This window comes from Oncorhynchus masou, chromosome 5, assembly GCF_036934945.1.
Source record: "Oncorhynchus masou masou isolate Uvic2021 chromosome 5, UVic_Omas_1.1, whole genome shotgun sequence".
NCBI classification, from domain to species: domain Eukaryota; kingdom Metazoa; phylum Chordata; class Actinopteri; order Salmoniformes; family Salmonidae; genus Oncorhynchus; species Oncorhynchus masou.
Window position 1 is genome coordinate 72,751,815 of NC_088216.1, and position 13,635 is coordinate 72,765,449.

Genomic DNA, 13,635 nt, shown 5'->3' on the forward strand with positions numbered 1-13,635 from the left:
TGCTTACCGCTCAAATAGGTCCACAGACGATGCAATCTCAACCACACTGCACACTGCCCTAACCCATCTGGACAAGAGGAATACCTATGTGAGAATGCTGTTCATCGACTACAGCTCGGCATTCAACACCATAGTACCGTCCAAGCTCGTCATCAAGCTCGAGACCCTGGGTCTCGACCCCGCCCTGTGCAACTGGGTACTGGACTTCCTGACGGGCCGCCCCCAGGTGGTGAGGGTAGGTAACAACATCTCCTCCCCGCTGATCCTCAACACTGGGGCCCCACAAGGGTGCGTTCTGAGCCCTCTCCTGTACTCCCTGTTCACCCACGACTGCGTGGCCACGCACGCCTCCAACTCAATCATCAAGTTTGCGGACGACACAACAGTGGTAGGCTTGATTACCAACAACGACGAGACGGCCTACAGGGAGGAGGTGAGGGCCCTCGGAGTGTGGTGTCAGGAAAATAACCTCACACTCAACGTCAACAAAACTAAGGAGATGATTGTGGACTTCAGGAAACAGCAGAGGGAACACCCCCCTATCCACATCGATGGAACAGTAGTGGAGAGAGTAGCAAGTTTTAAGTTCCTCGGCATACACATCACAGACAAACTGAATTGGTCCACTCACACAGACAGCATCGTGAAGAAGGCGCAGCAGCGCCTCTTCAACCTCAGGAGGCTGAAGAAATTCGGCTTGTCACCAAAAGCACTCACAAACTTTTACAGAGGCACAATCGAGAGCATCCTGGCGGGCTGTATCACCGCCTGGTACGGCAACTGCTCCGCCCTCAACCGTAAGGCTCTCCAGAGGGTAGTGAGGTCTGCACAACGCATCATCGGGGGCAAACTACCTGCCCTCCAGGACACCTACACCACCCGATGTTACAGGAAGGCCATAAAGATCATCAAGGACATCTACCACCCGAGCCACTGCCTGTTCACCCCGCTATCATCCAGAAGGCGAGGTCAGTACAGGTGCATCAAAGCTGGGACCGAGAGACTGAAAAACAGCTTCTATCTCAAGGCCATCAGACTGTTAAACAGCCACCACTAACATTGAGTGGCTGCTGCCTACACACTGACACTGACTCAACTCCAGCCACTTTAATAATGGGAATTGATGGGAAATGTTGTAAATATATCACTAGCCACTTTAAACAATGCTACCTTATATAATGTTACTTACCCTACATTATTCATCTCATATGCATACCTATATACTGTACTCTATATCATCGACTGCATCCTTATGTAATACATGTATCACTAGCCACTTTAACTATGCCACTTTGTTTACATACTCATCTCACATGTATATACTGTACTCGATACCATCTACTGTATCTTGCCTATGCTGCTCTGTACCATCACTCACTCATATATCCTTATGTACATATTCTTTATCCCCTTACACTGTGTATAAGACAATAGATTAGGAATTGTTAGTTAGATGACTTGTTGGTTATTACTGCATTGTCGGAACTAGAAGCACAAGCATTTCGCTACACTCGCATTAACATCTGCTAACCATGTGTATGTGACAAATAAAATTTGATTTGATTTGATTTGATTTGAAAGGCTGGTAATGGCTCACATCAACACCATTATCCCAGAAACCCTAGACCCACTCCAATTTGCATACCGCCCAAACAGATCCACAGATGAAGCGATCTCTATTGCACTCCACACTGCCCTTTCCCACCTGGACAAAAGGAACACCTATGTGAGAATGCTGTTCATTGACTACAGCTCAGTGTTCAACACTATAGTACCCTCAAAGCTCATCACCAAGCTAAGGATCCTGGGACTAAACACCTCCCTCTGCAACTGGATCCTGGACTTCCTGACAGGCCGCCCCCAGGTGGTGAGGGTAGGTAGCAACACATCTGCCACGCTGATCCTCAACACTGGAGCTCCACAGGGGTGCGTGCTCAGTCCCCTCCTGTACTCCCTGTTCACCCACGACTGCATGGCCAGGCACGACTCCAACACCATCATTAAGTTTGCTGACGACACAACAGTGGTAGGCCTGATCACCGACAACGACGAGACAGCCTATAGGGAGGAGGTCAGAGACCGGGCCGGGTGGTGCCAGAATAACAACCTATCCCCCAACATAACCAAGACTAAGGAGATGATTGTGGAGTACTGGAAAAGGAGCACCGAGCATGTCCCCATTCTCATCTACGGGGCTGTAGTGGAGCAGGTTGAGAGCTTCAAATTCCTTGGTGTCCACATCAACAACAAACTAGATTGGTCCAAACTAGAGGTCGACCGATTATGATTTTTTTCGACGCCGATACCGATACCGATTATTGGAGGACCAAAAAAGCCGATGCCGATTAAAAAAATATGTATTTGTTATAATAACAATTATAACAATACTGAATTAACACTTATTTTAACTTAATATAATACATCAATACAATCAATTTAGCCTCAAGTAGATAAAAAAAACATGTTCAATTTGGTTTAAATAATGCAAAAACAAAGTGTTGGAGAAGAATGTAAAAGTGCAATAGTGCTATGTAAGAAAGCTAACATTTCAGTTCCTTGCTCAGAACATGAGAACATATGAAAGCTGGTGGTTCCTTTTAACATGAGTCTTCAATATTCCCAGGTAAGAAGTTTTAGGTTGTAGTTATAATAGGACTATTTCCCTCTATACCATTTGTATTTCATTAACCTTTAACTATTGGATGTTCTTATAGGCACTTTAGTATTGCCAGTGCAACAGTATAGCCTCGGTCCCTCTCCTCGCTCCTCCCTGGGCTCGAACCAGCAACACAACGACAACAGCCATCACATCGAAGCAGCGTTACCCATGCAGAGCAAGGGAAACAACCACCCCAAGGCTCAGAGAGAGTGAAGTTTGAAACGTTATTAGCACGTGCTAACTACCCAGCCATTTCACTTCGGTCACACCAGCCTCATCTCCGGGGTTGATAGGTTTGAAGTCATAAACAGCGCAATGCTTGACGCACAACGAAGAGCTGCTGGCAAAACGCACGAAAGTGCTTTTTGAATGAATGTTTACGGCCTGCTTCTGCCTACCACCGCTCAGTCAGATACTTAGATACTTGTATGCTCAGTCAGATTATATGCAACACAGGACACGCTAGATAATATCTAGTAATATCATCAACCATGTGTAGTTAACTAGTGATTATGATTGTTTTTTATAAGATAGGTTTAATGCTAGCTAGCAACTTACCTTGGCATACTGCATTTGCGTAACAGGCAGTCTCCTTGTGTAGTGCAACGAGAGAGAGGCAGGTCGTTATTGCGTTGGAATAGTTAACTGTAAGGTTGCAAGATTGGATCCCCTGAGCTGACTAGGTGAAAATCTGTCTTTCTGCCCCTGAACGAGGCAGTTAACCCACCGTTCCTAGGCCGTCATTGAAAATAAGAGTGTGTTCTTAACTGACTTGCCTAGTTAAATAAAGATTAAATAAAGTTGTAAAAAAATATATATAATAATTTGTTTTTAAATCGGCGCACAAAAATACAGATTTCCGATTGTTATGAAAACTTGAAATCGGCCCTAATTAATCGGCCATTCCGATTAATTGGTCGACCTCTAGTCCAAACACACAAAGACAGTCGTGAAGAGGGCACGACAAAGCCTATTCCCCCTCCGAAAACTAAAAAGATTTGGCACGGGTCCTGAGATCCTCAAAAGGTTCAACAGCTGCAACATTGAGAGCTTCCTGACCAGTTGCATCAAGTTGCATCGCCAACAAGGAAAAGGTCCAGAGATGCACTGCCTGGGGACTGCTTGTAAACCGCCAACAAGGTAAAGGTCCAGAGATGCACTGCCTGGGGACTGCTTGTAAACCGCCAACAAGGAAAAGGTCCAGAGATGCTCTGCCTGGGGACTGCTTGTAAACCGCCAACAAGGAAAAGGTCCAGAGATGCACTACCTGGGGACTGCTTGTAAACCGCCGACAAGGAAAAGGTCCAGAGATGCTCTGCCTGGGGACTGCTTGTAAACCGCCAACAAGGAAAAGGTCCAGAGATGCACTACCTGGGGACTGCTTGTAAACCGCCAACAAGGAAAAGGTCCAGAGATGCTCTGCCTGGGGACTGCTTGTAAACCGCCAACAAGGAAAAGGTCCAGAGATGCACTACCTGGGGACTGCTTGTAAACCGCCAACAAGGAAAAGGTCCAGAGATGCTCTGCCTGGGGACTGCTTGTAAACCGCCAACAAGGAAAAGGTCCAGAGATGCACTGCCTGCGGACTGCTTGTAAACCGTCAACAAGGTAAAGGTCCAGAGATGCTCTGCCTGGGGACTGCTTGTAAACCGCCAACAAGGAAAAGGTCCAGAGATGCTCTGCCTGGGGACTGCTTGTAAACCGCCAACAAGGTAAAGATCCAGAGATGCACTGCCTGCGGACTGCTTGTAAACCGCCAACAAGGAAAAGGTCCAGAGATGCTCTGCCTGGGGACTGCTTGTAAACCGCCAACAAGGTAAAGGTCCAGAGATGCACTGCCTGCGGACTGCTTGTAAACCGCCAACAAGGTAAAGGTCCAGAGATGCACTGCCTGCGGACTGCTTGTAAACCGCCAACAAGGAAAAGGTCCAGAGATGCACTGCCTGCGGACTGCTTGTAAACCGCCAACAAGGTAAAGGTCCAGAGATGCACTGCCTGCGGACTGCTTGTAAACCGCCAACAAGGTAAAGGTCCAGAGATGCACTGCCTGCGGACTGCTTGTAAACCGCCAACAAGGTAAAGGTCCAGAGATGCACTGCCTGCGGACTGCTTGTAAACCGCCAACAAGGAAAAGGTCCAGAGATGCACTGCCTGCGGACTGCTTGTAAACCGCCAACAAGGTAAAGGTCCAGAGATGCTCTGCCTGCGGACTGCTTGTAAACCGCCAACAAGGAAAAGGTCCAGAGATGCTCTGCCTGGGGACTGCTTGTAAACCGCCAACAAGGAAAAGGTCCAGAGATGCTCTGCCTGTGGACTGCTTGTAAACCGCCAACAAGGTAAAGGTCCAGAGATGCTCTGCCTGCGGACTGCTTGTAAACCGCCAACAAGGAAAAGGTCCAGAGATGCTCTGCCTGGGGACTGCTTGTAAACCGCCAACAAGGAAAAGGTCCAGAGATGCTCTGCCTGTGGACTGCTTGTAAACCGCCAACAAGGTAAAGGTCCAGAGATGCACTGCCTGCGGACTGCTTGTAAACTGCCAACAAGGTAAAGGTCCAGAGATGCACTGCCTGCGGACTGCTTGTAAACCGCCAACAAGGAAAAGGTCCAGAGATGCACTGCCTGCGGACTGCTTGTAAACCGCCAACAAGGTAAAGGTCCAGAGATGCTCTGCCTGCGGACTGCTTGTAAACCGCCAACAAGGAAAAGGTCCAGAGATGCTCTGCCTGGGGACTGCTTGTAAACCGCCAACAAGGAAAAGGTCCAGAGATGCTCTGCCTGTGGACTGCTTGTAAACCGCCAACAAGGTAAAGGTCCAGAGATGCTCTGCCTGGGGACTGCTTGTAAACTGCCAACAAGGAAAAGGTCCAGAGTTGCTCTGCCTGGGGACTGCTTGTAAACCGCCAACAAGGAAAATATTCCTGTTTACACAACTGACATTGTGAACCATGTTCACAACAGTTGCCTTCTCAGTGAGACTGGGAGCACAGAGGGCAATATGTACAAATAATTTGAGATTTTTCTGTTTGCATTGTACAGTGGCAAGAAAAAGTATGCGAACCCTTTGGAAATACCTGTATTTCTGCATAAATTGGTCATATAATTTGATCTGATCTGCATCTTGGTCACAACAATAGACAAACACAGTCTGCTTAAACTAATAACACAAACAATTATACATTTTCATGTCTTTATTGAACACACCATGTAAACATTCAGAGCAGGGTGGAAAAATTATGTGAACCCTTGGATTTAATAACTGGTTGACCCTCCTTTGGAACCAATAACCTCAACCAAACTTTTTCTGTAGTTGTGGATCAGACCTGCACAACGGTCAGGAGGCATTTTGGACCATTCCTCTTTACAAAACTGTTTCAGTTCAGCAATATTCTTGGGATGTCTGGTGTGAACTGCTCTATTGAGGTCATGCCACAGCATCTCAATCGGGTTGAGGTCTGGACTCTGACTGGGCCACTCCAGAAGGCGTATTTTCTTCTGTTGAAGCCATTCTGTTGATTTCCTTCTGTGTTTTGAGTCGTTGCCCAAAGCAGCCCCAAACCATGATGCGCCCTCCACCATACTTTATAGTTGGGATGAGGTTTCGATGTTAGTGTGCTGTGCCTTTTGTTCTCCACACAGTGTTGTGTGTTCCTTCCAAACAACTCAACAGTAGTTTCATTTGTCGACAGAATATTTTGCCTGTAGCGCTGTGGAACATCCAGGCGCACTTTTGCAAACTTCAGACAAGCAGCAATGTTTTTTTGGACAGCAGTGGCTTCTTCCGTGGTGTCCTCCAATGAACGCCATTCTTGTTTAGTGTCTTTTGTATCGTAGATTCATCAACAGCGATGTTAGCATGTTCCAGATGATTTCAGTTAGACTTTAGCTGACACTCTAGGATTCTTCATTACCTCATTGAGCATTCTGTGCTGTACTCTTGCAGTCATCTTTGCAGGACGGCCACTCCTAGGGAGAGTAGCAACAGTGCTGAACTTTCTCGATTTATAGACAATTTGTCTTACAATTTGATGAACATCAAGGCTTTTAGAAATACTTTTGTAACCCTTTCCAGCTTTTTGCAAGTCAACATTTATTCATCTTAGGTCTTCTGAGATCTCTTTTGTTCGAGGCATGGTTCACATCAGGCAATGCTTCTTGTGAATAGCAAACTCAAATTTTGTTAGTGTTTTCTATAGGGCAAGGCAGCTCTGACCAATATCTCCAATCTCGTCTCATTGATTGGACTCCAGGTTAGCTGACTCCCGACTCCAATTAGCGTTTGGAGAAGTCATTAGCCTAGGGGTTCACACACTTTTTCCAACCTACACTGTGAATGTTTCAATGATGTATTCAATGGAGACAAGAAAAATACTACAATCTGTGTGTTATTAGTTTAAGCACACTATGTTTGTCTATTGTTGTGACTGAGATGAAGATCAGATCAAATTTGACGACCAATTTATGCAGAAGTCCAGGTAATTCCAAAGGGTTCACATACTTTTTCTTGCCACTATATGTACACTGAGTGTATAAAAAATAGAGAACATGTAACAGCGTTCTTCGTTTGTCGCAAGAAAGTCGGACCGAAATGCAGCGTGTTGGTTACTCATGTCTTTAATGAAACAAATGACGATACATGAAATAACTTATAAATACAAAAACAACAAACGGAACGTGAAAAAACCTATACAGCCTGTCTGGTGAACACTAACACAGAGACAGGAACAATCACCCACGAAATACAAAGTGGAACCCAGGCTACCTAAATACGGTTCCCAATCAGAGACAACGAGAATCACCTGACTCTGATTGAGAACCGCCTCAGGCAGCCAAGCCTATACAACACCCCTACTCAGCCGCAATCCCAAATACTACAAACCCCAATACGAAAATACAATATATAAACCCATGTCACACCCTGGCCTGACCAAATATATAACGAAAACACAAAATACAATGACCAAGGCGTGACAGAACATCTTCCTAATATTGAGTTGCACCCCCCTGCAACATGTAAAGTGTTGGTCCCATGTTTCATGAGCTGAAATAAAAGCTCCCAGAAATGTTCCATACGCACAAAAAGCTTATTTCTCTCAATTCTTTCACTGTTAGTGAGCATTTCTCCTTTGCGAAGACAATCCATCATTATGGCATATCAAGAAGCTGATTAATCAGCATGATCATTACACAGGTGCACCTTGTGCTGGGGACAATAAAAGGCCAATCTAAAATGTGCAGTTTTATCACACAACATAATGCTACAGATGTCTCAAGTTTTGAGGGAGTGTGCAATTGGCATGCTGAGCTCAGGAATGTCCACATGAGCTGTTTCCAGATAATTTCATGTTCATGCCTCTACCATAAGCTGCCTCCAATGTAATTTTAGAGAATTTGACAGTACGTAAAACCGGCCTCACAACCGCAGACTATGTGTAACCATGTTAGCCCAAGACCTCCACATCCCGTTTCTTCACCTGCGGGATCGTCTGAGACCAGCCACCCGGACAGCTGATGATTTTCACAACCAAAGAATTTCTGCTGTCACAAACCATCTCAGGGAAGCTCATCTGAGTGCTCGTTGTCCTCATCAGGGTCTTGAACAGTTCGGCGTCATAAACATCTTCAGTAGACAAATGCTCACCTTCGATGGCCAGTGGCATGCTTGTGAAGTATACTCTTCACAGATGAATCCCGGTTTCATCTGTACCAGGCAGATGGCAGACAATGTGTATGGCTTAATGGGGGCAAGCAGTTTGCTGATGTCAACATTGTGAACAGACTGCCCCATGGTGGTGGTGGGGTTATGGCATCGGCAGGCGTAAACTACGGAAAACGAACACAATTGCATTTTATCAATGGCAATTTGAATGCACAGAGATACCATGACAAAATTCCACAGGCCACAATCAACAGCCTGATCAACTCTATGTGAATGAGAGATGTCGCACTGCATGAGGTAAGAGATGGTCACACTAGATACTAACTGGTTTTATGATCCACATCCATAACTTTTATTTTAAGGTATCTGTGACCAACAGATGCATATCTGGGAGTTTTTAGTATGCCTCGCCAAGAAGGGCACCTACTGCTAAAAAAAGTCAGACATTGAATATCCCTTTAAGCATGGTGAAGTCATTAATTACACTTAGGATGTTGTATCAATACACCCAATCACAACAAAGATACAGGCGTCCCTCCTAACTCAGTTTTTGGAGAAGAAGGAAACCACTCAGGGATTTCACCATGAGGCCAATGGTGACTTTAAACAGTTACAGAGTTCAATGGCTGTGACAGGAGAGAACTGAGGATGGATCAATAACATTGTAGTTACTCCACAATACAAACCTAATTGCCAGAGTGAAAAGAGGGAAACCTGCCCAGAATACAAATATTACAAATATATGCATCTTGTTTGCAACAACACAAATAATACAAGTAACACAGCAAAACATTTGGCAAAACAAATAACCTTTTGTCCTGAATACAGTGTACATTTGGGGCAAATCCAATACAACACATTACTGAGTACCACTCACCATATGTTCAAGCATGTTATGGGTATGCTTGTAATTTTTAAGGACTGGGGTATTTTTCACTATAAAAAAGAAACAGAATGTAGCCAAGTACAAGCAAAAAACCTGGTTCAGTCTGTTTTCCAACAGACACTGGGAGATGAACTCACCTTTCAACAGGACAAAAATATAAAACACAAGCCCAAATCTACACTGCTTACCAAGAAGACAGTGAACGTTCCTGAGCGTTGAAGTCTTGACTTAAATCAACTTGAAAATATATGGCACGACCTGAAAATTGTTGTCTAGCAACGAACAACAATCCATTTGACAGTTGAAGAATTTTGAAAAGAATAATGGGCAAAAGTTGCACAACCCAGGTGCAACATTTGCCCTTATAGACTTACCCAGAAACATTCATAGCTGTAATCAATGCCAAAGGTGCTTCTACAAAGTATTGACTCAGGGGTGTGAATACGTATGTAAATTAGATATTTATGTATTTAATTTTCAATAAATCTGCAAGAATTTCGAAAAACAATTTTTACATTGTCATTAGGGAGTATTGTGTGTAGATGGGTGATAATGTTTTTATTCAATCCATTTTGAATTCAGGTAGTAACACAACAAAATGTGGATTAAGTCAAGAGGTATGAGTACTTTCTGAAGACACTGTACATATGAAGTGGGTAAAACAGTATATAAACATGATTAAAGTGGCCAGTGTTCAATGACTATGTACTGTATATAGGGCAACAGTGACTAAGGTTCAGAGTAGAGTACCGTGTGTAAATTGTTAAAAGGCATCCTTGTGCATAGAGTTGCATGTTTTTTTAAACTTTGCAATCATTGGTTTCTGTTTGGCATGCATTTTAAAGTGAAAAATCGGAGTCTCCGGATTACTTTGTTACCGTGGAATTGATTAGCACTGCTTTGGGGCATAAACTTACATTAGAACCCACCATAATCAAGTTGAGTAGCCACACTATTAGGCCTATTCATAAAAGTAAGCATACTGAAGCACAGACAAACTATTTCAAACTCTAACAAAGTACAGAATTTTAAAAAGAGAGATGCCATCAATTTAATGCATCATTCCTTTTCTTTCCTATTTTGTCTTTTTGTGAAAATCTGTACGCAGTAAGGGGTTTAGAGTATATCCTGTAGACTGGGTGGAAAACCTGTTCAACAGGACCTGCTCACTCTGTCAGATGACACCTGCATGACTACAGAATCTAATAACTACCAATCCTCCTGCTCTATGTGCATGAAAAACATTCAAATGATATGTGTGTGAAAAACAGAAAAAGCTGATAACCAAATCTCAAGACAAAAGAAAGGCTGGGTCTAAAGGTGGGAAATTATAATAACCCTATTCTCAGACCCAGGTTTCTGCATGTGTCACCTTTGTAGGCTAAGTTACATATAGACAGAAAAGGTTTCTACTGTTTACTCTATGAAAGGCTGGTTTGTTTGAATGGCTCCGTGAATTAATGTATTCTGATGAGCAAATAACTCTTATCTGTGCTGGCTGAGCACCCAGCCTGGTCTCATAGACTAGACGTAACATAGTAAATGTAAATTCAGATACTCAAATTAGGGAAAGGGGGATACCTTGTCAGTTGTACAACTGAATGCATTCAGCTGAAATGTGTATTCCGCATTTAACCCAACACCTCTGAATCAGAGAGGTGCAGGGCCTGCCTTAATCAACAACCACGTCTTCAGCGCCCAGGGAACAGTGGGTTAACTGTCTTGCTGGGGGCAGATGACAGATTTTTACCTTGTCAGCTCGGGGATTCGATCCAGCAAGCTTTGGGTTACTGGCCCAACGCTCTAACCACTAGTATGATATGTTATGTTTGGTATGGTTCCAGAAGACAGATGGTTACTTAAAGCAAAACTAAAGTAGGTGGTTGAACGGGGTGGATAGGTGGGTGTATAACGCACATTTCTATCAACCCAAAGGTTGCGAGTTCGAATCTCATCACTGCAACTGTTCAACTACTTAATACTTTTGAGCTACTTTCAAACTACTTAGCATGTTAGCTAATCTTTATCCTAACCCTAACCCCAACCGTAACCCTTTTAGCTAACCCTTCCCCTAACTTTAACCCTTTAACCTAACTCCTATACTTAATCTTAATCCTAACTCCTAACTCTAACCCCTAGCCTAGCTAACGTTAGCCACCTAGCTATAATTTGTAACATATTGTTCATTGTGCAAATACATAACACATAGTACGTTTTGCAAATTTGTAACATATAGTTCATTGTGCAAAATCATAACACATAGTACGTTTTGCAAATTTGCAACATATAACACAAATTGGGCGATGGACATCTACAAATTAATACATAACATACGAAATGTAACATAAAATAATAAAGGGAGTGTTTTAGATTTTAAGTACAGAATAATACAAAATGCTCTGAGACCAGGTTGGAGCACCAGCAATGGAATCTTAGGTGACAGTTAATAGCTTTATTGAATTGGAAGCACTGACCCCATTAAAACCAACTGAACATCCCAGACTGAAGTAAACAAAATGCTGTCCTGCTTTTGTACTCTAATGTAGTGTGTGCGTGTGCGTGTGTGTGCGTGTGTGTCTGTGTATATCTGTGTGTAACACTTATTTTATGAGCCTCTAATTTAATATTGTCCCCTTTACAAACCAGACCCATGCAGTGTAGTGACAGGGACAGGACAGGCACATTAGCACTGCCTGTCCTCAGCATGTACAGCTATTTAAACTACCTTAGGTAACTGAGTGAACTGAGCTGCTGAGGTAAACTGAGGTTTATTAATCAAACTTTGTAGGCTACCAATCTATCTTGTTCACAGTTAGTTGTGGCTTTTCTGTCCTATAAAGTTGATGCTTTGAGTAGCCTATCTGTAGCCTACAATTCATTACAGTCTAATTCCTCTTATGGGCCTATTTTGGTACTTGAGTCCAGAGTGACACAAACCCCATACAGGATATCACATTCTTTCTCCCATTGTTTGTCTTTCCCAGGAAACAGGAAACTCAGGCAGAAGTTGTGAGTCTGTGACTTTAAAACCTGTTTGTTTGTGTCTCAGCCTGTGTGTGTGTGTGTGTGTGTGTGTGTGTGTGTGTGTGTGTGTGTGTGTGTGTGTGTGTGTGTGTGTGCGTGCGTGCGTGCGTGCGTGCGTGCGTGCGTGTTTGTGTGTGTGTGCGTGCGTGCGTGTATGTGTGTTTGTGTGTTGTCTGTTATGTCTTTATTGTCCCTCTGGATGAGGTATTGACATAATCAACACCCTGTGTGCATGTTAGCAGCAGCATGTCTATTAGAAAACAAGCGTACACTTGTTTTGGTTTGATACCTCAGTCGGTCATCACCTGAGAGCAGCTGTGGGAGTAAGTAAATGAAGGTGATGGAAAGAATTGCATCTTATCTCTTTCTTGAGATAAAGAAATAAATGAACATTACTTCCAATGATGAAATGGCAAAAACTAAATACAACCTATAAACTAGGGAATACTGATTACTGTATAAGTGTCTAGGTACAATAGGTAGGCATATTCATGCTGTTGGCTACCAGAGTGTTTAAAATAGTTTTAAGTGCATAACATGTGCCAAGTAATGCACAATGCAACAAGATAAAGGATGAGAACAGAGTGAGATATCAGAACAATTACGAGCTTGTTTTACATAGGTTTACTTATTGTTGAAGAAAACAATAGTGTAGATTACAATGCAGATGAAAATATAACTTATACCATACATCATATGATATGGGCATGGCACAATTACAGATGGTTGCCAGCCCAATCAGTATTGCTTTTGATAAACATAGCTTCAGTTACCATCAAAAGCATGATTGATTCGTTTTGAAAAGAAACTGGATAGTTCCTTACCTTTTTTTTATTGTCGCTGTTATGGTCGAATTGAACTTTTTGTATGAACAGAAGGTTTTTTTTACCGGCAGCGATAAAAACAAATCATTCCACCGGCGTTCTCTCCGGCTGTAGCCCACCAAAACGAATAAAGAACGTAAAATTAACCGCTGCTCTTTCGCTAGTGATCCATGGGGCCAGAAAGCGAAGCTGTCTACTAGGTCCGCATATCCTTATCGTCCACAGTCCCATCCATTCACTCTCTGCCTCCTCCCCTGTATCCTTCAGCCAATTCAGAGAAGACGAATTTCCCACTATTTATTCTGTGCCAGTGCTGGCATGACCTGAACAAATGCACGGTCCACGTACAAGCGATGCGGGACCTGCTGAACTATAGTCCATATAAACAAAGCTCTGTCAGTCTCTGCTCTGCAAACGTAGCTCTACATTTGTATTTTATATTTATTAATGGCAGCAACTACTCTTCCTATGGACCAGCAAAATTAAGGCAGTTATAAAAACAATTAAACATTACAATACATTTACAACAGATTTCACAACATATTAAGTGTGTACCCTCATGCCACTACTCTACTACCACATATCT

General features: G+C 43.3%; 1 protein-coding gene across 1 annotated transcript in view; it reads right to left on the minus strand.

Moving 5' to 3' along the window:
• Positions 1-13,331, minus strand: part of LOC135540221 (FERM domain-containing protein 4B-like) — an 88,051-nt gene extending 74,720 nt beyond the window's left edge. The window contains exon 1 of the mRNA XM_064966710.1: positions 13,050-13,331. The gene's annotated coding sequence lies outside the window, so the exon portion shown is untranslated. The remainder of the gene's footprint in view (positions 1-13,049) is intronic.
• Positions 13,332-13,635: the final 304 nt, after the last annotated feature.